Source organism: Rattus rattus, chromosome 1 (assembly GCF_011064425.1).
Source record: "Rattus rattus isolate New Zealand chromosome 1, Rrattus_CSIRO_v1, whole genome shotgun sequence".
NCBI classification, from domain to species: Eukaryota; Metazoa; Chordata; class Mammalia; order Rodentia; family Muridae; genus Rattus; species Rattus rattus.
The window spans coordinates 187,541,249-187,566,791 of record NC_046154.1 but is presented as its reverse complement, the minus strand read 5'-3'; positions in this window follow the sequence as shown (position 1 = coordinate 187,566,791).

Here is a 25,543-nt window from a genome sequence, read left to right as displayed (position 1 = left end):
AAATTATTCAGCTGAATAATTTTCAGTATACCATTGTCTTAGTTTCTTTGATCTGCTAAAAATAAAATCAGAAAACTGTCATAGGCTGGGAAGTTTGTATGAATCAGAATTTTATTTACCACAGTTCTAGATGCTGAAAGCATGTGATCTGAGGTCAGGATGCAGTCATGGTTGGCTCTAATAAAAATGACCTTCTAGTGTGCAGAGTTCTTTCTGCTTCTCTTCTTAGACGTATGAGTAGTCTGTTATAGAAATTTTTAATCCCAATCTAGAGTTTTTGCCCTGCCTTTGATCATTCAGTTCCCTGGATAACCCCCCCCACACACACACACCCTTTATATTTACAGTAAGCCTTAATCAGCACAAGAACTGAGCAGATATCTATGCTATTATGTCTATTTCCCAGCCAATGATTCCATTATGTAGTTTGCAGTGTTTTGTCTAGGCTGCTTTTAACTCCCATTAGCCAAACCACATGGCCATTATTTCATGACTCACCTAACCCATGACAGCTTCTTCCTCCATTCACCCTCTTCTCTGTCTACCTCATGGTTCTCTTCTCGACAAAACCTAAGAACCCTAAACCCTACCTATGTTTCTTCTGCCCAGATATTAGATGTTGGCATCTTTATTCATCAATCAGAAATAAGTTGGCACATAGTGTCATGTGGATCTATGTCAGATTCTCTCGTCTCCAAGGCAATCATATCTTAGGGGCTGGCATATAACACTACAATATATAGCAAAAGACCAAACCTCAACAGCAGCTTGATTCAGAATGGCCCTAGTAACCTCTTGTATTTGACCACTCAGGCCCAGTTGGTGGAACTCTTTGGCAAGGACTGGGAGGTGTGGCCTTATTGGGGGAGGTATGTCACTAGGGGTGAGTTTTATGTTTTCAAAAACCCATTTCATTCCCAATCATTTCTATCTTTATATCTCTGTCTGTCTCTCCATCTTTCCCTCTTTGTCTTTCTCACCCATTCACTTTGTCTCTGCGTCATGCTTGTTTTTTAAGGTGAGTACCCAGCTACTGCTCTAGGCATATGCTGTTTGCCTGGTGACATGCCTTCTGCTATGAGATTCATGAACTCACTCTCTGAACACTTAGCACTGATAGATGCCTTTGCAAGTTGATTTGGTTGTGGTGTGCTAACATGGCAGTAAAAAAGTAATGCATTCAAGGCAGGGGAGAGAGAGAGAGAGAGAGAGAGAGAGAGAGAGAGAGAGAGAGAGAGAGAGAGTTTCTGTTTTGTTTTTACTTTTATTTATAGGTTTTATATTATTTTTAATTGGATATTTTATGTATTTGCATTTCAAATGTTATCCCCTAACCCCTCTCTCCCATCCCCTCTCCCCCCTCCCACTGCTTCTATGAGGATGTTCTCACTCCCACCCACCAACTCCCACCTCAACACCCTGGCATTCCCCTACACTGTGGAAACAAGCCTTCACAGGATCAAGGATCATCCTCTGCTACATATACAACTGGAGCCATGGGTCCCTCCATGTGTACTCATTAGTTGGTGGTTTAGTCCTTGGAGTGTCTGGTTGTTTGATATTCTTGTTTTACGTATGGTGTTGGAAACCTCTTCAGCTTTTTTGTTCTTTCGCTAACTCCTCCACTGGGGTCCCTTTGCTCCGTCCAATGGTGAGCTGCAAACATCCTCATCTGTATCAGTAAGGCTCTGGCAGAGCCTCTCAGGAGACATCCATATCAGGCTCCTGTCAGCAAGCACTTCTTGGCATCAGCAATTGTGATTGGGTTTGGCGGCTTCATATGGGATGAATCCCCAAGTGGGGGAGTCTCTGGATGACCTTTCCTTCAGTCCCTGCTCCACTCTTTGTACCTGGATTTCTTCCTGTAAGTATTTTGTTCTCAATTCTAAGAAGGACTGAAGCATATACATTTTGGTCATTTTTCTTTTTGAGCTTCATATGGTCTGTGAATTGTTTCTTGGGTATTCCAAACTTTTGGGGTAATATGCACTTATCAGTGAGTGCATGCTATGTATGTTCTTTTGTGACTGCATTACCTCACTCAGGATGATATTTTCTACTTCCATCCATTTGTCTAAGAATTTTATGTAGTCATCATTGTTAATAGCAAAGTAGTACTCCATTGTGAAAATATACCACATTTTTCTGTATCCATTCCTCTTTTGAAGGACATCTGTGTCCTTTCCAGCTTCTGGCTATTATAAATAAGGCTGCTATGAACACAGTGGAGCATGTGTCCTTGTTATATGTTGGAGTATCTTTTGGGTATATGCCTAGGAGTGGTAGAGCTGGGTCCTCAATGGCAACCAACAGATTGGGAAAAGATATTTACGAATCCTACATTTGATGGAAGACTAATATCTAATATATACAAAGAACTTAAGAAGTTAGACTCCAGAGAATCAAATAATCCTATTAGCAAATGGAGTACAGAGCTAAACAAAGAATTCTCCACTGAGGAATACCAAATGGCTGAGAAACACCTAAAGAAGTGTTCAACATCCTTAGCCATCAGGGAAATGTAAATCAACACAACCCTAAGATTCCACCTCCTACAAGTCAACATAGCTAAGATCAAAACTCAGGTGATAGCAGATGCTGGTGACAATGTGGAGAAAGAGGAACACTTTTCCATTTTTAGTGGGATTGCAAGTTGGTACAACCACTCTGGAAATCAGTCTGGCAATTCCTCTGAGGTTTGTTTTATGAGGGTCTTATTCTGTCCACAATCTCCTTTCTTAAGGTTAACATTCAATGTAAAATTTATTTAGTACACAAGATTAGGCTTAGCATGCCATTTATGTACACAGCTTTTATAGTGTAAAAGTATAATGAAATGTAAGTGTACTTGTGTTATTTTATGTGCTAAACAAAACAGTATGGCAATTTTGTTTGGAAGTTAACTGGTAAAATATCTAGCTACATATGAAATTTTCTATTTCCTTCCAAGAACTGATAGTAATTTTCCTCATTTGGCAAAGAAACTTAAGTCTGTTCACAATATTTAAGGCAATGCTGTTCATCTCTCCCCCACAACACACGCACACACTTTCTTTTAAATTCTTGATTAGATTCAGTAATATTGAACTTAGGTAGTTTTCCATGTATCACTTCAAACACCTTTAAACACTTAACAGATCCTTTTGCTCAACATACCACTCAAGAGAAGATTACAAGCTCCTGTGACGCCATCCACTTTCTTCATTGATCCTGTGATTTCCTTCCCTGGTGTACACATTCTACATAGTCACCTGACTCATTCATATTTAACCTGTGATTATATCATCTATTCTACAATAGTTATTCTGTACAGTCTTTATTGATACTACTGATGCCTCTATAGGCTGCACATATCACCCATGGATTATTACAGACCACTTTTCATTTGTTCCCCAATCTTTTTTTCTCAGGATCCATCATGCTATCCTAAAGAGTTTATGACATCTAATGGGGAAAGGAGCCCAGTTTGCCCATGCTTCCTTCTCTTTCCTTTCTTTAACTTATGGTTTTGTTTTATATTTTGATATTAATATAATATAATTTCATAATTTCCTCCACTTCCCTCCAATACCCTCATGCACACCCCCTTTCTCTCTTAAATTCATGGGCCCTTTAAAGATGTTTTTACATATATGCCCATTTTTTCCTAATATGCTGTCAGGGCTTAGACAGGCTTACTAGAAATTCTTTTCAGAGCTGAGTCAGATTCTCATCATTTGGTGAAATGTTTGCTTTACTGAGATGCTATCTTGAGCGTTCTTACATCTTCCTGATCCTCTGCTTGCCTTCTCTCATCTTAACAGTCACGCTGCCATACTCAATTATATCTTGGGCACGGAAAAAGCAGCTGCCCCAAGAGGATGGAGGACACCTCCATTCAAGAGCATTAAAAGCTATTGAGCTTCAATTTTTCTCAGAGATATGTTACTCTGGTCACAACAAATATCATTAGCAGGGTAACGAGGTTGCAGCAGCAGTACAAGCTGTGTTTGAGAAGAGAGCCAGAGCCAGAGCAGACAGACGAAGGCAAGTGTGAGAGTAGCTCTGAATATCAACCCAATAAGTTGTCCTCAGACAGTAGGATTGGTAATAATTCAGACTGAGGGGGTTAGTAATAAAGCTGATCCTTATTGATATTGACAGCATAAATACTACTCTTGGTGCCACTATACAAGATCTGGCTTCCTTATAACTTCATATCTCTGTTTATAATTCTTCCTTCTTCCTCATTTTCATATTTTCTTCCATATTAAAATTGATATGTAGCAGCGATGGGTGAGATCAAGCCTGCTAATCTTTTCCTAAAGCACATACGTACTGGTTCTAAGATCAAGGTTTAATCATACCAGACAAAATGTTTCAGCTGTACTCTCAATTAAAGCTTAAGTCCTAGTGGTTTAATAACACGGAGGTAATCTTGCTTTCATAAATAAATGGGCCTTAGGGAGTGAAATGGATAGCTTTGTGAAGGAGTAAATCTGTGTGTTATATGGAAGATATTTCAGTTCATCCAGTCATTCGGGAATCAGCACTTATAAAATCTTCATTTTCTCTAGCATAAAGCTCAGTTACCTAGACATTTCTAACTCCAAAACTTTTCAGGAAATGATTTCTAGTCATGTGATAGGAGGAAGGAAAACTGAATTATTGAATAAATAATCTGTGCCTCAGTAGGTCCAATCGATGTATCTGTAATCAGCTGAGAAGTCTAAGCTGTCACAGTCTACTCTTGCACACATCCACACATTGTATGCATGTCGTGTGAATATGCATTTGAAACACAAAAATTGGACCAACTATCCTTTAAAAGCATCATAATGCCTAAACTCAACACTAATTGAAAGTCTCCATGTGACATCAATAGGCCACGCATCAGTAAATTTACTTGACAGTTTGGCAGTAGCGACTCTACTATTACATATGTATTTGTTTTGCTCATTTTTCTTAAAAAGGGAGCAGAAAAAAACATTAAATTACACTTGCCTAGAGATTCAAAAGTAAAGTGATTTGTGGGTGGGAGTGATTTATGCATCACATAAATAATATTTTTTGAGGCAACTGGAGGTAGCGTTAAAAAACAGTGTAGCCACAGCCAGTCTATCCAATTATTCTAGAAATTCTTATTGTCAGTAGATGCATTGCTAGGAAATTGAAAAATAAACAACAGATTTGCTTGCTGTTCACATGATTTGGGTTGCAATTTTTACAGCAATGGAATTCATTGAAAGAAAAATTAAATTTCAAGTTAAAAAAAAAATATCCCGGGCTCAGTCTAATGAATGATGAGCTACCCAATCAACTCAACTTCTGTCTGTGATGTGCTTATATCTAAATCATCCTCCATTCTCACATTATCCTCAGTATTGCTGAACCTCCACTCTGGTCACTTAATAAAGTCCACTGGGAACACTCAGCATCCGATTATGCAGCTAATGAAATATAGGCCCCAAAGTATTGTTCTTATGGTAACACACTTCGAAACAAGGCCTAAGCTATTTTCTTAAAATATAGGCCCAATATTCATTTCATTACAACCTATTCCCAGAGACACCCTACATACTTACGTACAGTATTATAGAATTTCATCTCTGTTGCAGATCACCAGGATTCAGGTCTACACTGGTAGACAAGGCCAGTGTCTTGTGTGTTCAGAACCAAGGGATGCTCCCTTTCAAAGTGGACTTTTTTCCTTCTTGTACTCTTTACAATTTTCTCTGCATCCAGTATTGTGAACCTGAAGTTAAATTATATCCCGAGTAGAACAGTAATTGCATTTGATGCCTGGAGAGGCGAACATCAATTAGTTACAAGTGTTCAAAAGGCTCCTGACTGGCAGCTCACATTAGTCTTGTATGAGGATTTTAAATTGCTTCGAAGGCATTTTCAATCATGTCAACAGGTGGCAAAACTTTTGAATGACTTCACCACTTGTCTCTGTCACCATTCCATTAAAACCCTCATTTATCTACATTGTGTAACAAATCTCAGCACTGGCACCTCTGGACTGAAAAAATGCTACTTCTCACTGTCTCGCCTTTATTTTCACCCAAAGTCGTATTGTAATCAAGGGAGAGGCAAGGACTTCAACCATTGGTAGGACAAGATTCAATCCATGTAAGACACAGCACTGTCTAAAATTTTCATGGACATACAATAACCTGGGGATTCTGTGAAAATGCACATCACAATTTAACAGGCTGGTAATTACCTTGGACTCTGTGTTTCTTCTTAGTTCTCAGGTAATTCTGATGTTGTCTGTATGCCAACCAAATGTGAGTGGCAAGGAATAATATGTTGGTATTCTGCAGAGCAAAAACACTCTCCCATTCTCATTAGTGGGATAAAGTCTAACTTGCTATTTACGTGTATGTTTAAATCTTTCTGAAGATTTTTGGCTCACCTGGTATTGACTGATTTATGACCAACCTCAACTCCTAGAATTTTAACAGATATTACTAGAAAGCTAGCAGTCCTAGTAACTTGACCCAAGGAGCCTTACTTCTACATGTATTTATTCTGGGGGATAAACAGCGGTACACAACCACAGAAAGATCTATCCAGGCATCCCTAATCTTTAATATAGTCCTTGACAAATACTCACCTTTGTCTTGTAAATAAATACTGAATTAATAGAAAAGTTCAATGTTGTCCATTGGCATGTTAAATAAGTTCAACTGTCAGATGTTGATTAATGAAAGACCATTTCAAGGATTTGTACAGTTGTAATATGCTAATCTTTCTTCCTGCAGCATATTCTTTTACATAAGTGAAATAAATACCAAAGGGCTGTGACATCCCCCATCATATGAATGTGTTGCTTAAAAGACTGTCATTATTTGAAATGATGTGAGCTCTAATTCAAAAAATAATGCAGGAAAGAAATTATCAAATAGAAACTAAAGCAAATACTTTAAATTATTACTGATTAATAGTTCAGAGAAGGTAGAAGATGAGACCATAAAAATTTCAGATAATGAATTGCTATACACAAAGTATCAGGTCCAATATCAACTATACTTTCAAATACTGAATGCATAAAGAAGTGGTGGGCAAGCAAGTTGTTCTGATTCTTCTTTAAAAAAATGTTGAATCATTTAAAAAAAAGAAACTCATTTTCCTCTCTTAGATAAAATTCAGATAAAAGATACTGTGTAAGTATAAGTTAGAGTATAACCATGCATGCCTTCACCATTTACTCTCATGCTAAATATGTACTAAATATTCTTGTGTTCCAAGAAAAGAAGAGTCTTTGGTCTTGGGAGCAGCAGTTAACAAAAGTGAAAACGTAGTAATCTCAGAGCATGTACCTGTATGAAGAGAGCAGTTTCAATGAATGTATTTGTGTGAAGAGAAAGTTAAAGACTTATAATGTATTGCAAAGTATGGCATAGGAAATACAGTATGGGGAAATCAGTGGAGAACATGAGAAAGGGTAAGAATTCCTTTAAAATTTGAAGGTAAAGATGGACATATCTGGTTTTAAGTTAAGGTTAAAACATAGAAGAAAGGAGGGGAAAACATTCAGCAAATGAGAGGCCAGCATTTTCTTAGTAGATACAAGGAGACTCATAGGCTGAATAGAGCGGACCGAGAAGCACCAGGAACTGAATTGCAGAAATGCTCAAGTACTTCAGAGACAATGGGAGGCATTGTGTCAGTAGGCAGTTGGATCTGTGGATTTGACATTCCAGTCACAGGTTCTACAGGGAGCTGTGGATTTGATGTCATCAACTTATTCTTAGCTATTTAAGGGCATGGAATTTATTGACTTCTTCTAGATAAAAGAGAAAAGACTTAGGTGATAAATCTTAATGCTTCAAAACTATTCAGAACACTGAAAAAAAAAAGGTAATGTGAAAATGTGATCTGTCACTTTCGTCATTATTACTAGTTGATGAAAGTAAAAAGAAAAGATGGATAAAGTTATTCACTTTGGGCTATGGTCTTTAATCTTCCTAAAAATAGAAAGAGTATCATGTGGATTTAAAAGGAAAGCAAAGAATAGGAAGTATGAAAATTTATACTTCAAGTATAACGAACTGGAAAAGGGATAGGATTCACCTGTAGAGAAATAGGGTATCTAATTCATTATGTACATTTAAATTCACTTTAAATAATCAGGGTAACATACACTCAGCAAAACAAATTAAATACTAATAGACTTTAAAGGATGACGGTTGAGTGCATTAGTTTAACTACTGCTAAAAATAAAACAAATGCTGTCAGTCTACTGGAAGCTTCTTCAATGTCCTTTTATATCAATATTTTTATGCTTCTCCATTCCAGGAATAATTCTTCTGCTCTGACTTAGTCAACATTTCCTTCTTGTTCTCAGGGGTGTGGCCATCTATATGAAAATGGCTGAAACACATTATTTTTCAAGTTCTTAAACTTCTTGGCATCATGGCCACAGGTTAAGTCTCTTCAATCTACACATGAAAGGCTTGTGTGGTTCAACTCCAGCCCACATGTGGTAGTATTTACAAGATGGATTTTGGGGGAGTAGTTTTATTTTGAAAGAGAAGCGTTCATTGATTTGTTATTATTCTTATAAGAGGCAAGTGTTATGATTAGCTTTCTTTCTACCATGTGGGGATATTAGGCAAGTTCTCTCTGTCATTGTCTCTCTGTCTCTGTCATTCTATCTCTATCTGTGTCTCTCTCTCTCTGTGTCTCTGTCTCTGAGATAAGTGTCTAAATACAAGTTTGCTATTTGCTTAGAGGTTTCCATCCATGAAGGTAGGCCCTTTGGCCCCTAGTGAAGTAAATCATTCTGGTAAGCATCTATGAAACAGCAAAATGGCTCACCTCATGGTCAAGCTCAAAAATGATTCTAGTAAGGTTCCTTCAAAAGAGTGACCTCAGTGTCCTAAAGTGTCCTACTGGGCTCTGTCTCTTAAGGATTTTATCATTTCCCAATCCCTGGGATTAAGCCTTTAACATCTGAATCTTTGGCTTGATTTGATTTTGCATTGCTGGGGAATCAAATCCAATGCTTTGCACATTGTAGACAAGAGATCTTTTGCAGATCTACATCCCCATCTCCAATATAGACATATAGAAGATAATGTGACACCTGAGTTGACTGATTCCACCAGTAGTTGTCACTTTGCCACCTGGAAGCATGCTTTCAGCAGGAGCTCTGATTTCAGATGTTCCTTTCTCAAGACAAGTGAGAAATAACTATCTCTTGTTTATCAGCCATCTACTCTGTGGTCCTTTGCTACTATAGCTTAGACTGATAAGGGCAGCCACATTACATAGTATTTTAACATGTGAGATGCAAGAAATACCTGCAAGATGAAGGACCAGGACTCTGTGCTCACAACAGGAAGCACAGGTTTATTCCAAAGGAAGTCTTTGTTTAGAAAAGATAAAGCTTCTAAATAACACAACCAAGTAACACCGAGACTTGCTTCAGGAAATTTACATAAAAACTTAGGACTTTAGACAAAACTCTAACCACTGCTGTTCCATTTATCTCACTGTCCACACTTATCTCGTGAATCATGGATAAGACTTGTTTTGATGCTATATTTCCTATCTGGCTGGCCTGCATTTCACTAGACAGAGACAAAGCTGTCCTCAAACTCACAGAGATGTGCCTGCCTCTGACTCCATAGCACCGAGTCTAAGGGTATTTGCTGCCTCTTTTGTGGCAGAAAAAGACCATTACAGAAAATTAGTCAAATTGCAAAGAACATCTGACCATAGCATGGCCAGCCCCAACTGATTCATCTTTAACAAACTCAGGGACCCTAAAAGAAGAAGGCTGAGGTCTATACTTACCAGGGACTGTGGAACATGTGGTAGCTTAGGTATTCTGGTAGAAAGTGGGGTTATACTTAATCTTTTATTTATATTTCATTAGTTAATTTATTTACACTTCAAATGTAATTTCCCTTCCCGGTTTTCTTTTTACAAATCCCCTATGTCCTCTCCCTGTCCCCTGCCTGTACGTGGGTGCTTTCCCATTCACCCACCCACTCTGCCTCAGCACCCTAGCATTCCCCTACACTGGGTCTTTGAGCCTCCACAGGACCAAAGGACTCCCCTCCCATTGATGCCAGATAAGGCACTGCTCTGCTACATATGCAGGGGGAGCCCTGGGTCCCTCCATGTGTACTCTTTGGATGGCAGTTTAGTTCCTGGTACAATGTACTATCCCTATTTTGATTTATGTCTGATTACTTATACAAATGAGTATAAGTTTTATTTGCTTATTATTCTGATTTCTTCTTTGGGAATTATCATTGCAATGTTTTTTTAGAAATTATTGTTTTTGTTCAGGTTTGAGGTCACTTACACTGAGAAACTGATTAACGTTTTATCTGATATTTTTGTCACCTTTTTTGCTGCTGTGCTTGGACATTAATACTGGTTTTTGTTTTATGTGCAGAAAGTTTCACTATGTATACTTTTGGATCTGTATACACTTTCTTTTGGGATTTCCCCTCTCGCTTTTATCCTGAGACATTTCTTGTCTGATTAGAGTTAGCCAAGTGTATTTCTTCTTAAATAGATTTTAATATTTGCATTTAGCTACCTTACCTTAAATTCAGTTTATTTAGTGTGCTATCTTATAGAAAGAACAAAGCTACATGTTTTCTAGGTGATTACCTATATAAGCTAAATCATTTCTGCATGATTTAAAATGTGATATTTTTCTTCGTTTTCTTTCAATGTAAACCAACAAGACTAGGACCCCTAGATTGTCTATATGGTACATTTAAATATAGGGAAGGATTTCTTACTGCCATGAATGATCAAGAGACAGATCTGAGGTTGATCAATTGTGTACTTTTGTGTCTCAGGTTATTTATCTTTCATCTTTGATAGCTTCCCCAGGGGTAAATCATCGGCTTAATTTGTATTCAGTGTTACAGTAAGTTGGATTAAAACATAAAGAGCTTTCTCACAATTAGAGCTTTTCAAATGAGAGTGACAATGGGAGGAAGCAATAAGTTCCCCTTGATCGGCTGGCTGAAAAAAGCAGTAAAGCATGATAACAATAGAAGTCTTTCCACGGAGCCTTTGGCTCTGACTTGAAGCCTTCAAGGTTCACTGCAACTGTAGAAGTCCATATTTCCCAAGTAAGCACATTTATTTTTTACTGCATAAGACTTATCCGAAGTAAAGGTATTTTTGTTAACTTCGGAGTAGTCCTTAACCCACAGAGCAAATCATTTGTTTCATTTAATTGGATTTGAATGACCAAATTTGCATAGATTCTCATCAAGCTTAATGTTGTTACTTGCTGTACTCTTAACGGCCTCAAATGAGGTCCTAAGTAATCCAATCTAAGCCTAGCAGAAGAGCCAGGCTGATTGACAAAGATCCCGAGATGGCTATGAAAGCTGAAATGACTAACTGGACTTACTCACCAGGGGCTTTATGCCATCCTGAGAGAAAATAAAAATGCTACCAACTTTAAAGAGGAAACGATGACTAATCCACAAAACTGTACATGAAGTTGCATTGAAAATAGAGTTTTATTTCATTCACGCAGTTATCGAGGCAAAAATTCTGAGTAAAAAAATCCCAGAGACATAGCCATAGATGATATTTTAATTTAAAATGTTAAGACAGCGGTTTGGTAGCTGAATAAAGGATAATCTCACCCATTCATTCTGTAAGAAAAATTGTTGATCCAAATAGACAAATATGCATTATGAGCCATATAGAAGTTGCATTTAAGTATATGCATTAGAATTCAAATGCTTATTTTCCCTCATTCTTTGAATAATAATTATTAACATTCAGCAACTTACTAATTATCCTAAAACCATTGATAGACTTGCCTACTGATGTGCTTATTAAGATTTCTTGGTTATAACAGAACCAGACCGAACCTTAAAAATTTAAGTCATTGAAGTGGGTGATTCTCTTAATGAAATTATAATACATCAGAGTTTTCTATTGATGAAAATGAAGACTTTAAGTACATATCTTCTCGGGTTTTTAAAAACTCTTTTTGCTTTTAGGATGACTCTCAAGAGCGGTTTATTTTGAAATTCTGAGATTCCTGAAGTGAAGACACTATCTTGAGGGTACAGTTAACGGTCCCTTTGGCCCCTCTCTCTGCTTTGTGGTTGCCGACACACTCTAAGCTGTTTTCATGACACACTTGGCTTGCAGTTCCTGGAACAAACACAGAGAAATTTGTAATGACTGAGCACAATCTCACATGCTTTGCATGTATTTCCTTATGTGAGGAAATCATTTAGTACAATGTGTCTACTAACGATAATTTTCATTGTAAAACACACAATCCTTGTACAAGGTATTTTTCATACATTGAACAGAGCAGCGTTTTGAGAAACATGGGAACCAGAGTGTTGGTTAAAACAAAAGAATTCTAAATTTTAAAAAATTAACAAGAAGATGGTGATTTTATCATGCATATGGTAATTTACTCAAATATCCAATGAGATTACTTACACTTACTTCAGTGAATATGGAAGTAAGAAAAAATAAATCTAAATATGGACTTCAATGTTAGCATATTTTTCCTTATAATTGCTTGGAGTTTAAGACAACAAAATCTTCTTCTGTTAAACTTAACAAATGCTTGGGACCTTGACCTAACAGAAGCATTCTGAATGATGATGCTTCCAAAAATAACCATTCATTACATTGTGTATTTCCAAATGAGGGAGGCTGCCTAGACTACACATGTAAGGGTAAAGTATCTTTCTCTTGTCTGCCTGTTCTTTGATAACTCTCCTCTTAAAGTCAGGTCATTGGAATCCCAGTTCCCCCTCTGGAGTTGGATAATGGAGTCTAGACTTCTTAGCTAAAGTAAGCCTTTAAATCAAGGATTCTTGTTCTTCCCATGAAACTCAGAGAGGAGTCATGACCCCAAGTCAAGTAATTTTATACAAAAATCAGAAAAGAAAAATATGAACAAACAGATCTTACTGGGGTTCCCCATCATCTGAAGACAAATTATAAAACTCTAAAGTTATAAGTTTCTCTTGTCTGATTCTGAAAAAAAGAAAAAGAAATTTTCCTTTAGGTTTTAGTGTCTTCATTTTTTAAAGATTCTCATATTATATAAAATTCAGCTACATAAATTTATTATGCATTTCCTTTGTTAACCTGTTTTTTGCTATAGATTTGCCAGCACTGAGACATGTGACTGGTAGGAAAGAATTGAACATTTCACCACTCTATTTTAGACAGAGTAGAGACAAAGCATGAGTTATCTATCAAAAACAATGGAATGAATTCATACAGTTGATGGTTGATTATGATATTGAGAGTTAATGGCTGTGTTCCATGCTAGAGGTAGGAAATGATTGAGGAAGATGGTCACAGGGGAACAGGCAAATTCGTCATCATATTACATATTCTTCTTTACAAAATCACTTCTTCGATTTTCCAAAGTTGTACCATATTGCATCCTTCTAATAAGATCAGCTATCAGATCCTTAGAAAGATAACTTACTTCAGAAGTTTTCTGAGCAAAATCATTATAGGAGCATAAGACAGTAAATGAGACATGCAAATAATTTTTTATTACTTTTTATCAATATTGGTTTTTTCCAACCCTCTTCTGAATCCGTTATCACGTTTAATAACTCTTGACCTTTGAAACATTATTTGATATGCCAGGAATGCACATTCCTTCCTCTTCTTGCCCAGCTATGAGTTCTCAAAATTATTGCACCCAAACATCCTAAACTAACTCCAAAAATGTTAACTCACTTCGTTAGTGGAACATTCTACACAGTTCCCACTGTGCTGAACTGTTTTTCTCACCTTTCTCAAAATGCTATTTTTTTAAATGTCTCTCATTGCACTTCTCAGACTACACATCATAATTTGTCTGTGCCAGGTAGCATGCTACCTGAAAACAAAGACTATATCAGAGGCAGATGGGACTGTCCTAATATGTAACATGTACAGTTATGCTAACAGATGTTTTTGCTTAAGTTGATACATAACTCTCTTTTTTATACTATAACCTCCTAAAAATAGCAGATAGAAGCAGCTGAGGGACACTGAGCAGGAATTTGGAGATAATGAGTAATATTTAGATATACTAGTTCTGAGAAGACACTATGGAAAGAAGATTCTGGTAGTTGTTGTGGGAGGTGGTAGGCAGTTTCTAGATGGTACAAATGGCTCTCAATCTCTGTGGAAATCAAAAGCCCAAATGCTTTTTTGTCTGTTCATTTTGCTTTGTTGTTGTTTTGTTTTTATCTATTCTTAGAATAGACTTTAGCTAATGTCCCATAGATTGAAATTGTCGTTAAATAGAATTATTCCCCCATAATCACCAAATCAAAAATAATCACCTGGAATTAGTGAGTTTTGTTATTTTTCTTTCACATCCTTTATATACTGTAGTTTAATTAATTATTTTACACTGTAAATGTATATACTTTTTATACTGTGGGAGTTTAATTAAGTTCAAGTGATAGATTTTCATGTTTATTCCATAAAGAGTTGAAACAAATTTTATATAAAATTTTAAGCAGAGTATTAATTTTATTCATTATTAATTTAAAAGCCTCTATTTTATTAATGGTAATTTTATCCTAGGTTAGTTCTATGTTAGATCTAATTGTGAACAGAGAAGAATCATGTTAAATTATATAGAAAGTCAAAACATGATATCTGTCCCCTGAGAGCCCCAATCCTAAGGGAGATGGACATGTTAATGTCATTTTTATGTAAGAAAATACTATATGTAGCGTCTATTTCTTTATTTTTATAACTTATTATCATTTCTTTATCACAATAAGATTTTGAAAGGTTTATGTAGGAAGTGACATGGTTTAGATTACAGCTATCAAATGAAAACCACTTGGTTTGAAAGCTCTGCTTACAAATAACATATCCATTGAAGAACACCATGCCTTGTTTTCTTTGTTCTCTACCAATGGCTAAATTGATAAAGGCCATTCTCTAGAAGCAAAGCTTATCTTTGCAAACAGGAATATTTTCAAAGAAACATTTGAATACAGACAAGACATTGGTGTGGGGTATAAACAATGTGGATTTTAAAGGGTAGAGCTATGTATTTATTAGTTTCCTCATGGCTGTGGCCAACTTCCTATGAAGCAATTTAAGTGACAAAGAATTTATTCTAGCTCACATTTGAATATGTAGCCCATCATAGTGCAAAGGTATGGTAGTGGGGGTGGCTTGTAGCCATGGTAGCATGACATTACTTGATTACTCTGTGGCAAATCAGGAAACAGAGAAAAGAAGGGTGATGTTTGGTTCACTGTTATTTTTTCCATGTTTTGTAATTTTTATTATTATTTTACTGAAGTGCAAGCTCATGAGAGGATATCACCTACATTCAAGGTAGATCTTCCTCTTCCTCAGTTCATCCTGTCTACAAATCCTCAGCCAAACTCCAAAGTCTATCCTAATCTCTTAGGCAATTCTAAATCTAGTCAGCTTGCCAATGAGGATTAGCCATTGTGAGATATTTCAGAAAGAAATATTGTAAGAAAAAAGTGTCTTGAAGAAATTTGTTCTGAAGCCAATTTTTGGACAAATAAGTTTTATCTAGTGAGTCATTTTAAAGAGATTACACTCATGTGGAGAGGACCAAGTATAAGTGTGTATGTGTTTGTGTGTGTGTGTGTGTGTGTGTGTGTGTGTGTGAACATGAGAAGTACCGTAGAGTACCAAAAATAGGACAGATGAATGGAAAGTTGAGTTAGAGAGGTAGAAAATGTTTCTTTTCTTCTAAAGACATTCATAGGCTATCGCAAGGAACTTCGTTTTCTCTTGGAATGAAGACAGTGAATAATTGTGGAATGACTAGAGTTTTATTAGAAGAAGATCATTTAGGAGTCACAATAACCAACTGAAAAGAAAGTAAGTTTGGGACAGAACAAGAAGCCATCAGTAACTCAGGAGAAGATAGAGCATGTAAGGCTCACCAGCAAAGGGGGATAGAAAGAAGGGAAGCAGATATTAGAGTGGTAAACATTTAGGACCTTGAGAAGTCATTTTATAGTTGAAATAAGGCAGCCAAAGAAGCTGTGAGCAAACTTACTTTATAAATTAGAAATCCAAAACAAATTATATTACCTTGTATGGGGGAAAAATTCAAGCAGACCTGAAGAAAGGAAACCTTGAGTTTAAGTTGATGTGTGTGTGTGTGTGTGTGTGTGTGTGTGTGTGTGTGTGTGTGTGTGCGCGCGCGCGCGCGCGCACGTGCATGCACACATGGGGGGGGTGGTGTTGTGATTTCTTTACAATACTTAAGTGAAAGATGTGCAGTGATTATTTATTGGAGAGGACGGGGTGCCAAACAATATTTAGAACTGTAGACCACAAAGCCAAGGTGACTTCCATTTCATGTTTGGCTTGCCACCCACTAGCATCATGACTACAGGAAAATCATATGATAGTTTAAAACATCATGTTTATAACTGTTAAATAGAGACATTATTTTGAAAATTAACTGCAATGATCATGCATACAGGAAATGTTCTGTTTTCCTGACCTAATTGCCTGTTCTTTGTAGACGGGATTGTGCTGGTTTTACTTCTATACAGCAGCACTTCGGATGGTGCGTGGGACATAGAATGGATGCATTGATCATTCACAAAATGTTCAGAAACCCTGTGTGATAGGAACTCAGAAATGCACAAATAAAGTTATCAACTACAAGATAAAAGAGACATAGCAAACAAGGCTAAGGGTGGCAATGTGTGCATGAGGCGGATTCCAGGAATAGGCTCAGAGCAGACCAGAATGTCGGGTGTATTCAAAACGAATCTTCCAGGAAAGGAAAGATTATGGAGCTGAAGCTCACTGAAAGCAACACTTGGAGGGCTGGGTTCTGGGTTGTCCTATTCTTGCCAGAGTCAATATGATGGATTCTCCCTCAATTTAGATTGGTCAATTAGGGTAGGTGTCTCTTGAATTAGGAATTTGTTCTTCTTGATGTCCCCTCACTCTCGGGTCTTCCATCAGTGACACCAGCGTCACTCTGTCTCTCACGGGGATGTTCTATCACACAGGCCAGCAGCCTCTCCCCGGTACATGCCTGGATATAGCAAGCTGTAGGTGTTCTCCCTATTTAGATTCGTCTCACCACTAACTCTAGTGCTGCTGCTATTAAAACACAAGACAAGTGTGGCATGTTTAGATGGGAAGATCTGATCTGTTTCATGCTATTCTGGACTAAAATTTCTAATTAGACGCCGCGAAGGTGACAATACTGTGGGTGTGTGAAGCTGCCTCCTTGCAGCTGGGTTTGTCTCTTTACTTGCCTGCTAGAGGAGGCTGTGCTTTGCGTTGTTAGTGCTGCAAGACAGATAAGTCCTCTGGCTTCCTGTTCACAGATAACCATTTGGCGTATGGTGCTCCTCTTGCCGATAACAGAAATGTCTTAAGGAATCTTTTCCATCACAGCCAGAATAGTTTTCTTATGACCAGATATCATCAATCATAAAATACCAGTTTCGAATCTTCCATTACATCCTCCAACATGTAGAAGGGAGGGAGGGTATGGAGATAGTCATGTTAAGGGGTTATATTTTTGTGAAAAAGGATGGGGACTGGGAGAAAAATGGGAGCCATGGGAATGGAAGGAGATAAAGGAATATTTAAGGAATTGTAAATTCCGTGACGTGGTGTTGATTCCAGGAAAGCATATGAAGTAATCAGTACAGAGTCACCTTCACCCCTCTGTAACTTGAGACATTGCAACTGTATGTTTGCTGCAGTTTCCTCTCATAAGGGTCCCAGCATTTGTTTCTTGTTAGTTACATTTAGATTACTCTCTCTTGTGTTGGACATGAAGAGGACAAGAACCTATCTGTCTTTTGTACTATACTATCTTTAGCAGTCTGAAGAGTGAGTGAATGACAGTCATTAAAATATGGTTTGTAGAATGGCTAGATAGGGATTAGAGGTAGGAACTATCAATGATTGGCACATGTGAATGATAAGAAGGTGATATAATGGTTTACAAGTCTGAGACAGAAGTCTGAACTTATAGGTTGGAGAGTTGCCAACATAGGAACAGTAATATTAGAAATTCTATAATTTTTCATAGTCTAAGTATTTTTGTTCCATTGCCACCCAAATTCCTATGTTAAATAAAGCCTCACACATCAATTTGATAATGTTTGGAGATAGAATCTTTGAGGAACATTTAGGTGGTGAGAGTAGAGACCTCAGGATAATGATTGATGCCCTGTAAGAAGGCGCCTTCAGCTAGTCTTCCACCCTCCCTACCCATCACTCTTCTTTCCATCTGCCTGTCTATCTCTAGCAGGTGAAAGGATGGTGGCCATGCCAAACCTAAAGTAAGCCATCTTCACTAAAAGCTGAATCTACTGCTGTCTTCTTCATAATTTGTCCAGAACTGAAATCAAATCCTGACTTTGGGATACACCAAGTATATAGCATTTTTGTGGCAGTTACCCAAACGTAACCAGAGTTTATGTCAGTTTCTCAGTGTCAGAGAAGCTGTGCCGGAACTCTGATGGCCTTTTTGGAGTCAGAACGAGAGGAGGAGATAGAAGAGAACTCGTGTTTTTAAAAAGAGAAATTAATGCACTAATTAAACCCCACCTCCATGTTTACTGTTATGGATCTTGTTAATTATCTTCTAATAGCACACTCATGGACTTGGGGCAATAAAATACATTTTGCAACAAAGAATGTGGCTTCTGCCACTGTCTGTTTTGCAGTGCTTTTTTTTCCCCCTTTTATGAGAATTGTGGGTACTTTCGCTCTCTCCTCCCAACTTTCCAAAGTTACTATTGTAAGTACAGAGATTCTGGAAGAGGTATCCTTTTCTTTTAAGAGGAATTTGGCCTGTTAGTAGCTTTTTCCTGGTTATAACTGTCATGGTATCTTAAGCCCTGGGCTGACTATTGTAGCTTTGCCTTCCAAAGATTAGTGTTTTTCCTTCGAAGATGTCCTGTTCACATTTATGCAGGCAACATAAATACCCTTCAAATTGTTTACACCCGAAATAGCAAAGGAGGGCAGAAGGGGTGTTCTGCTGCCATTGCCAGTCATATTTGAACCAAGACTGTCTGCAATAATCCTGACCTTTAGAACATCCATCATTTCCCACAGCCATGCTCAAAACAAACTCGCGACCACATGTCCTACGGATGCAGCTGGAGAAACTGATGCAGGGCCTGGTGAACGTCTGTTTCAAAATGCTCACCAAGCATGGCAAAAGAGTCAGAGCAAAAATTGACTGGCAGAGGTCTCCAAAGAGCAATAATGTCTGCCTTGGCATGCAGCATTGGATAGGAATGACGTCATCTTCTGGTGCCAGGGAAGGGTCTGGTCCCCACCCTGCTAACAAGGTGTTCTGTCCTCCCTTCGCTCCTGGGAATACCTCTTAAGCCAAAGACTCCAGACTGCTGTTGTATCAGAGAGAGCCTGCATTATTTGGAAGATTTTAATTATCATAGGCAGGTTGTGGGGCTTCAGGAAGAGATGACTTGGCTTCCAATGCTGTAAATTTAATCTTCCCATTGAACACCTGCTAGAGGACTAGCTAAATCATTGGCCACTGTGAAATACATCATGCTGGAAGTTCATGCCGCATTTATTCTCATGGAGACGTGTGCCTTAGGAAGTCTACCCTGGTTGTCAGAGCCAGAAATGTATTTCTTGAAGAATCCCATATAGTACCGAGACTCTTCAGGGTAAATGAATTATTCAGTATTTGTAGGTTGAATATACTAGTCACAGTGCTTATAAAATATAGAGCGACTTGATAATTTTTTTATGCTACGTTTCATTTATCTACCATTTAATTATCTTAGCTGTGAAATTATAAAACATGGTGATCGCACTTCTATCCAAAAAAGCCCGCATCTCCTCCTCATTGACAGACTTCAAGAAGTCTGGTAATTAGTAGGTAGGAGAACCAAAACTCCCTCCCCCTTCAGAGTAGCACAGGACTTCAATATAATCAAGGAGAGTGTTTTACATTTGATCATTTCTAATCCTAAAAAAGTTACAGTATGTAAGAGGTGATATGTATCTAAGAAAAAAAAAAGCAGGAGGAGGGAATCATGGGAATGTTAGGTTATATATTAAAAATTGCACTTTCCTTGACAACTCGGATGAATAAGCATTGTTTCCCCAAAAGCACATTTCTATGCTAAGCTCACTTGTTTTCTGAAGTGAAATAATGAGAGGGTGCTCCTGGGAGATGCTCGTAGAATTCTGCAGCACATACCAAACACTGCCCTCCCATGTTACCTAAGGTTTATGGTAAGACTAGCAATAAACTTACAAATAAGAAAAACGAGTCCTATAGAGAGGCTCAAAACTAATAGCCAATAGAAAGAGTTCAGGTGCCAGAGCAAGTAGGCAAAAGACTCTTGTGCCTATTTCAAGACCTGTTGATGTTTGCATTACTGAACAAAAGTTTTAACTCCTAGAAGGCTATAAAGCTATTCTTATAAGAAATGAGCATCTGAAAGACAATAAGAAATGATATATTCTGAAACCAGCTGTGAGTGATCATGTCCCCAATAAAATATATTCAGGTCAATATGAATTCCATGATCCAATATGGCAGTAGTTTGATTAAATGTGTATCATAACAGAAAAAAGAAATTCATAAATCGAGACACTCTTCAATTACATTGGTGGAAACATCTGGTAGGAGACATAGAGCAAAGTCTGAGAAACTCTGCTAAAGACTCAGATGCTGTCTACTGACATTCTTAGCCTTTGGATTGGGAGAAGCACTTTTCATACATTCCAGAAGGATTCATCTGATATTCACAAAGATGTCAGATCGGGCACAGAGTTCTCAGGGGATACCTGTTCAGGATGGTAAAGTATCTATGATAAACCACAATTAGGCTCTGAACCTGAAACTCTCCAGTGTCTCCACAATCACCAAATTTCTGATTATTTAACGAGCTGTGTAGAAGGTTCCATGTAAGGTAGGGCTTCTGTCCAGGAACTTCAGATGCTTTACTGTGAAAGCAGGGCTAATCTCAGGTAGGAAGCACCAATTCTGTAAATATCTTCCAATAGAAATTTAGATTTATTAAGTGTTCATATAGAGAAATTATTTGTATAGAATCAAATGATATAGGCACTGAGATATGACCAGGTTTCAAGTTCTGAAACTGACTAAGAAAGGGCTGTGAGTGCTAAGACCATCTATAGTAAAAATGACACGCACACACGCACACATGCACACACATACACACAAACAAACACTTGCACACACACTTTGCTTGAAAAAGGTCATTTGATGGAACCAGGGCTTTGTGTCTATTGTTTGCTGCCTAATTCCTTGGTTTCTGCACTAAAACGCTTTAAAAACTGCATTTATTTGTATTTTACCTTAAATTTTATGATTTTCTTTTTCACTGCTCTTAACTGTCTCTTTTCCTTTCTTATTTCCAAAGCCGCTAAACTGTTTCTTTCTAAAGAAAATAGAAACTAGTCAGACCCCTGTCGGCTTTCTTGAGTCTTTAAAAGAAAACTGGAGAATGGATTTTGAATTTGTTTATTCACGAACAACCAAATAGCCTGTTGCCTGCTGAAATGACAACTCTGGTGACTTGCAGACATCTACTTCCTTGTGCGGGCAGCGTCCAGTAACACAGGTTTCTCACAGGGGCAGCTTTATGAATGCCCTGTTTTTTATTAATTATTTCTATTATGCAAATGTGTAGGGCGAGTGCGGTAATTTAATATACGCATACCCTTCATGATCACAGGCTGAAAGGATTTATGCCATTAGAGCATGTTTTTCTATCAATGGTCATTTCTTTCTTCCTTATGTTTACCCTTCTGGGATCCTTGGTGGTATAAATCTAAACGATTACCACCAGTTCTCTTCACAAATGCCAAATGAAATTATGGTCCCTAAAAATGATGTTTTCTAAGCTTTCAGTATCCCATAAATCTCTGGGGTTTTTTTTTTTTTTTCAACCGCTGCCTGGAAAGTCTCTTTTCACATCAATTTAGCCATCCCCTCACCAGCCCCTTCAACATCCTCTGCCTTTTCCTCAATCCCCTCACCAGCCCTGTCAACATCCTCTGTCATTTTCGAGGCAACGCTTGTTCCAGAGGGGAGGGTGTAAGACGTGAGCTTTACTGTCTGATTCCGCATGTTCTTTAGTCCTGTCCTAGAGAAGCTGTGAGCCTCCAGCACCCCCACTTTTCAAGCAAGCGTTCGTCGTCGTAAATAAGTCTGGCAGATGCCCACAACACCTGGGACAATTAAGCCCCAGAGATGGATGGGTAGTTTCTAAGGCAGGCAGATTTTTCCATCTGCTCAAATGGCACTTGTGGATTAGGCAAACTGGTGTTAGCTGCCAGGGATGTGAGCATCACACAAGCCTCCTTTCTGCCCCCTGTACACTTCTTGGCTGTCTCTCTAAAAATTCAACCCAGCAGGGAAAATATATACCTACTGTAGCCTACATCTGTTAAACTTCTGTACATGGATAACTTAGCCCCAGTGAGCTGACCATTAAGAAACCAGTTCCAACAGTTTTATGGGGTTCCACTCACACTTTCAGTGCATGGCTTATTCTGATTTGTTCTGTGGCAGAGCATTTCAAAGCCAGAATAAAATTCGAAGGACAAATTAGCCCATTTAAGAGATTCTGGTGTGCCACGGAACAGATTGTGGTAACCAACGTTCTGAGTCAGACCTCCCCTCCAAATGCCCCAGTTCCCCTCCCAGCCCCCACGCACATAGAATCCACTAATTAGCTTTGCATTGTGGAACTGTACTAAATTGGTAAGAGGAATTGGAATCTGGCCTATTATTTGGAAGATTTGTCTCTTATGAGGAAAGCTGTAGAAAATATCCCCTGAATTGGGCCGAATGTTTGGTTGCTTTGTTTGTTTGCTTCTGTGCGCGAATGACAGTAAGTCGGCTAGTTCAGGGATGCTCCCAGTCCTTCCAAGCTTTAGCCATGCTGCAATGTGAAGTCACTGCCAAGTTTTCAAACATGAGCCTGGACTGCTATTCCAGTTCGCCGCTGTGCCTCCTCCACGGCAGATGGTGTTCAGCTGTGCAGGGGACACAGCCGAAACCGCTCAGTGGAAGTGTCATTCCACTGCTCAGGTTTTGGACGTCCTCGCTTTAAAGAACTCGGATGCAGAAGAGTAAACATTTGTTTATCCTCCTCGCTCCTACATCAGCAGCAGGGTTGGGGTTCACCCCATTTCCCCCACCAACCCCAGCTCGCATGTATCACTTCTAGTCCACAAGTCTTTTGTTTGTCAATATCCCTTGGTTGGGAACACATTGCTTCATTGTTTTATTTATAATTCCTTATGTGTGTTTTTAGTCTTTAAGTGCTTTTGTCTTAAATGTTGGAGAACTCCTATAGAAGAATACTAAAAAGGCTATGCCAGGAACCGCCCTTTGGGGGAGGCTGACATAGCACGAAGAGCAGACATTTGGGTTGAGACAGAACAAATTTAATACTTAACATTATCCTTGCCTCTTGCTTCGTTTTTGAGCATTTATTTGACCTCTGCTATCTCTAAGAGGGAAATGGTCTTCCCCATGTCTGGAGAATTGAAAGAATCTGAATCTCTGGTTCCCGTGTACGTGATAATGATTGTGGTCATCTCATTGCAAATTCCTAACAGCTGCAAGTTTAGACAATGGAGTTTTCCCTGATGACTCCATTGCTCTGCCTTCTAAATCAGACATTTCTAGAGCTCTTCTTTTTCTCTGGCCCCATATCTATTGACTCAACCTAGAAATAGTCCTGTAGTTTGACTCCACATTTCATCAAATTTTCCCATCCTCTTCAAACTATTTCCTTTAAGGTTTACAAGCACAATTTCAAATTGGTTGTGTTCTACAGATATTGTTTGATTATGGGGATTATCAAATGCTTTGCGAGACTACTGGTTAAGATGGGAAACCACTGGGAGTGTTGATCTGGTGTTGCTATGCACTCAAATGCTAAATACTAAATACTAGCCCCCAAGACCTGGCTGCTCCCTAAGGAGCAGATTCTCCAGTGCCCCAAATGATGCTGTGTAAGCCTTGCTCTCCAGTTTAAAGATATTGGGTAAATAAATGTGGCTACAGCTAGTTGCTGGGGAGAATAGAAGAGGTAGTTTTAGTCACCAGGCTTGAGGGTCACAGATACCACGAAGAAGAAGGAGAGTGGAGGAAGGTGATGGAGGAGGAAGACAGAGAGAACAGGAGCTCTCCATTAGATGTGATGGTCCAGGAGCACAGGCCTGAATGTAATGGCCTCTGAGGACATGCTGGTGGGACAGAAGTACCCTGGGAGATATTCAAACACCAAGTACATGGGTAATGCAGCTAGGAGCAGACAGTCTAGCAAATAAAATACAGATGGGGGCAAACTCCAATAATAGTGCTAGAGCTGATTTAAAACAAACCATAGGATCTTGCCTTGCTAGGGGGCTGGCTGGGTTATATTAACAACTAATAGAGATTATTAAATTCCATTTACAGGAACCAGCCTGATTGAGTTTACTGACTACCACAACTGCTTACCAGCTGTGTAACTTTTACTAAGGGATTTGGTATGTCTTCTTATTCCGGTTTCCTCCTTGCTAATAAGAACACATTATGGTGCTTCTTATACCAATTATGAGGTCCTAATGCACAGTAAATGCATCTGGCCCCTAAAATATGTTTGCTGATGTTCCCAGATATTTCTTTGACTATTGGAACTCCTCCCATGGTGTCCTTTTCATGATGCACCAGAATGAAGTTTCTTCGTTTCAGTTCTTCATTAGCTTGAAATCAGTTCCTCCCAAAGGTCTTAATGCCTGTTTGATTTTCCTTACTCAGGCTGCAAAGTATTCACTTACTGTCTGTCGTCTCCTCCTAGACATCATCCTGATTTCTCTAATGAATTCTGTATATTGGCAAGCCATCCTGGGTATCTACACATCTCCGTTTCAATCTTTTGTACCTTTAGATCCACTGCTTCTAAGTCAGGCCTGCTCTGTTACATTGGTCCCTGCTTTGCTTCGCTTTTGTTCTAATTCAGAAATCCTATTGAAAAATTCCTCCTCGGGGGGAAAATATATATTTTCAAGCTCTTTCAAACCTGATCATCCTTTTCTTCCCTGTGTCTTCGGAACAACGATGTTCTGTTTCCCTGTGCGGATGCCATTACTCCACCAGTCTGCTTTATTCTCTCTGTTCCAGTCATACAGCTTTCCTGCCGATCTTGAAGCATGCCAGGCACCCATCCATCTCAGGGCTGATGCACCTGCTTTGCTTATGAACAGAAAATGATGCTTTGGTACAGACATGGGCATGGTTTATGGTCTCCCTTCATTCAGTTCTCCAAACATCACCAATGCAAGCAATCACTGTCCCTCTCTTATGGTTGCATTTTTCTCTTTTTTTTTCCTGACGTATGTAGTTCTGAGGTTTATTGGTCTCCTGTTGCTTTCCCAGTTGTACGTCTTATTCTTTCATCTATTCCCCAAGCTCCTATCATCATGCCATTTACTTATGGACGTCTCAATAAATATTTCTTGGAGAGATTAATAAATGCCTTCTAACCAAATACTTTCCACCAGAAATAATCCTAGATTT